This window comes from Gossypium hirsutum, chromosome A04, assembly GCF_007990345.1.
Source record: "Gossypium hirsutum isolate 1008001.06 chromosome A04, Gossypium_hirsutum_v2.1, whole genome shotgun sequence".
NCBI classification, from domain to species: Eukaryota; Viridiplantae; Streptophyta; class Magnoliopsida; order Malvales; family Malvaceae; genus Gossypium; species Gossypium hirsutum.
In genome coordinates this window covers 4592604-4596762 of record NC_053427.1, presented here as the reverse complement: position 1 = coordinate 4596762, position 4159 = coordinate 4592604, and the positions used below count along the sequence as shown (strand labels likewise).

Here is a 4159-nt window from a genome sequence, read left to right as displayed (position 1 = left end):
AAATAATTTACATGGAATTAGAAATGTAAAAAAAAAATAGATTATATAATAATGCATAAATGAATAATACATAGGAGTAATATACATAGTAAAAATATATACATGTATAATATATGAAATGGAAAAAGCCTAACATAAATAATATATATATTAAAGTACCATAATACATGAAAGTGTTTAAAATAAACAAAGAGCAGTGTGAAATCAACAAAAAAATGTTTATTCTTTAAAAATAACAATTAAGACTTAATTGAAAGAAAAACAAAATCAAAGGGACAGTTTATATACAAAACAAATCATTAAAATAGAATTGAGGACCAAAACGTAATGCGTGTGAATGTATAAGGATTGAAAACGTAAATTATCCCCTGCCCCTGAATGCAGCATTTCAACGTGGACCAAACTGTAATAGCGCATAAATCCCAGGGAAAAAATTTAAAACAAAAGGCATGCAAAAAGGGCAAAAATCAAATGAGGACACAAAAGCGAGGAACCAGATGTGAAATTTACCCATTTGGGGTAAAAATGCACAAATTCACCCATTTAGAGCGCCGTTTGACTTGTCTCTTTTTTAACCAAAAAAAAAAATTATTAAAACTCATTTACTGCTTAAAACAAAGGATATTCCATCTTTGAAACCCGCCCTCTCCTGCTCTTCTTCGACAAATCCAAGAGAAGCAGCTCAACCGCCATTTTGAGCCAAGCTTCGATTTCAGAGAGGGCTTCTCCGACGCCGCGACGGTGGGTTCAGCTATGATCTTTCTCCTCTTCCTTTTTTATATTTTTGTATGTATGGAAAGAAAGGAAAAAAAAAGAGAATGAACTGAAGTAATAGAAGATCAAAATTAAAGGATCACCTTTTAAATTTCCTTTGCACTTATTTCTTTGTAATTGATTTTGTGTAATTTTGTATTTCGTGTTCTATTTCTCTGGAAAAAAAAAAGAAAGAAAAGAAACCTCCCTTTTACAATGAAAAAAATGAAGGCTTTATAGCCAAAATACAAATAGTTTCTTCTTATCTCTTTGCTCAAGTCGCAGGTATAATGGACGTGGGGCGTGGGTCGTGCTTCACGCTCGTTGGCCGGAGATGCGAGGTGGAGTGCGTGGTGGTGGAGAACGTGGGTAGTGGAAGCATGGAGGCAGTTCGAGGCTAGGGTCTTGGCTGAAAAATGTTTTTGGGGTTTGTGGGTTAGGGTTAAGTATTTGGGCTTCAAAATTGGGTCTGTTTTTGGTCTTTGGGGTTTGTTTTTGTTTTAAAAATTTGGGCTTTAATGGTAAATGGGCCCGGGCAAAAATTGGTACCCACACTAAACTTATTGAAATTTGGTTTTTTTTTAGTCATCCTCCTGTTAGTTACTGTTAAAATCAAGGCTTATCTTTAAGCCATTTAGAAATCAAGGGTTTCGACGAGCTTTTGCCCAATTCAAACGGTGAAACACTAACCTCCAGCAAGTAGAACAACATATCCAAGAATGAGGCCGATCTTATGAATTAAATATATTTTTTTATTTATACTATAAATCGATTTAAATAATTTATCATGGTACTTAGTTTAGGTACCATATACATGTCAAGCATTATAGGGGTGGTATTAACATGGTGTTTATTCGAGATGCGAACAATTAATCGATTATAGTCATGCTAGAAAATAGAAAAAGAAGTTACATATGTATAATTTTAGGGATTATAATTTTAATATATAACCTTTTCACATTAACTTTAATTTATAATCAATTCATCATCAATTAGAAATTAATTATTGTGCTGATTAAGTTTTGACTCAGTTGGCCTTCGTATTATTGTCAGTGCAAGAAGACGTGAGTTCGAATGCGCATTATCCTCTTATTTAAGAGGTGGGAAGAGATTATGGGTTTAGGGTTTAGGCTAGGCATTGTATCAAATCACAATGTCATTTTCTTGCTTTCATTAAATTTTTTTATTCATTTTTTTAAGGTTTATGCTCTACTCCAAGTAAAGATCTACATAATACTGATTTACGCATATAAGGCAAATGACCCAATACCACATCTTTTTGCTATGATTTCACTTCTTCTTCTTTTTTTTTTTAATTTAATTCCTTTTTCTTTCATGTTTTCCACCAAATATTCAACGTATTTCTCATATTATTTGATTAATTAATAGTTTGAAATCATTCTTATTTCCATTTCGAATTTGTAAATAAAAAAGATTTATGATTATGATATAGGTGGTAATCATAAATGTATTACCAATTGGGTTACATTAATTGATCAATTAAAAGTCCTTAATAATAAATTTAAAAACACAAAAGGATTTATTGAACATATTTTCCTTTTTCAAATAGTTTACAAAGTAATTTACAATAATAAAAAATTGAATAAAAATGAAACATAAAAAAAAATTAGGAATATAATTTACAACATTAACATACATTAAAAGAAACGTAACACCAACCAAAGTGGAAGCATATGGTGCTAGTTGTTGAAGTACTAGCCACCCATAAATAAGAAGATAATGTGTTTCAACGCACTCAAACTTAAAATTTATGTCAATCGAGTTAAAATTCAATCAACTGATATACTTATTTTTACTCCAAATGCAACACGAGTTAATTCATCCTTCAATGAGTTTTGTTATAACTGTTCCCGAGATGACGAATATGAGGAGGAGATGATCCTTGCATGAGAAAAATATTGCATCCATCCAAACATTTTCATTAGAAGGGAACTTGAGGAGGAAGACTATACCTCCTTATGAGTGGGCTAATTGTTATCTAGAATCTTTTTGAAATGCAGAGATAGCGTATTAAAGAGTATCTCTTGCTTATTTCATTACTATCTTGGAATTTGATTGAATGTTCTCACACATATAAAGGAAAAATTCAAGCTGCTACCAAAATTATTTTGATGCTGAATGGTTTATTATAATTTATAAAGGTAATTAAAGTGAAGAAAATAGAAATATTTGATTCAAATATTCACCCAATATTTTATATACGTTGATTGAGTCTTAGCTCGATTGGTATTGACATTGTTATCCGTGTAGGAGGATGTAAGTTCGAGTATGCTTAAACACATTATCCTCCTATTTAAAAGGGGAGTAATTCTTAAGTTTTAATGAATTTACCAATATAATATATAAGGACTAATTATGTAATATTAAAAAGCGAAATACTTTAAAAATATAAACTCGAAAAGACTTATGTTGCAAATAACCCTTTTGTAGTTCCTTTAAATACAAGAATGTAAAAGTTAAGATTATAAAATACCTTGAATATAATGTAGATGATTCTTCTTCTTAATATAAAATGTAAGGAGAAATTAAGTTAGAAAATTGTAAATTAGTAAATGTTGCAAATATCCCATTTATTAAGAATGATTGTTTTGAAATTTTTTAAGTTCAAAATAAATTTAGTCAAATTATTAATAGTTTTACCCATTTATTTATTTATTTAGTTCATATAATCTTAATATTGTAATATAGTTTTATCATGTGTGGATTAATTTTAGATATTAAATTTAAATTTGTTGTTTTAAGATAAGGATAATATATGATTAAATGACATCGTTTCGAAAAATAGGTATCATTAGTGTACTAAAACTTTTCTCTCGTGTAATCGTATTCCTGAACCTAATAAAAGTTAATAAAATATTTAAAATTATAAAAATTAAAATAAACAATAAATAATTACATCAATAAAATAATGACAAAAATATTATATATTATTTTATTGATAAAATTTTAATTTTTATAGAATTTTATTCATTAAATTATATTTTAACAATTTTAAAAAAAATTATAAATAACAAATAATTCAAAATTTTAAAGGTAAACTACTAAAATAGTCACTTTTGTTTCCCTCAAGTTACGTTTTAGTCACTTATGTTTAAAATGATACGTTTTAGTCATTTACGTTATCGTGTTGTAACATTTTAGTCACTAAGCGTTAATTTCCGTTAACGGTGTAATAGTAAGTTGACGTGGCACGTTAAATCATCATTTCAAATGAAAATTTTAGGTTTAATTATACAATTGGTTCCTATATTTTTTTTTCGTTTTGAGCAAATTAATTTTGTTTTTTACATTAAAAGAGATGGAGAATGGAGGAAAATAGAGGGAGAATGAGAAGAGAATGGAAAATAAAGAAAAAAAAGAGGAAAAACTAAAAGAACATAAAAGA

General features: G+C 28.4%; 1 long non-coding RNA gene across 1 annotated transcript; it reads left to right on the top strand.

Annotated features, from left to right (window-relative positions):
- Positions 1-166: 166 nt before the first annotated feature.
- On the top strand, positions 167-1422 carry LOC107940861 (uncharacterized). The gene is made up of 2 exons (XR_001695508.2): positions 167-741; positions 1039-1422. It is a non-coding gene; the product is annotated as an uncharacterized lncRNA (long non-coding RNA).
- Positions 1423-4159: the final 2737 nt, after the last annotated feature.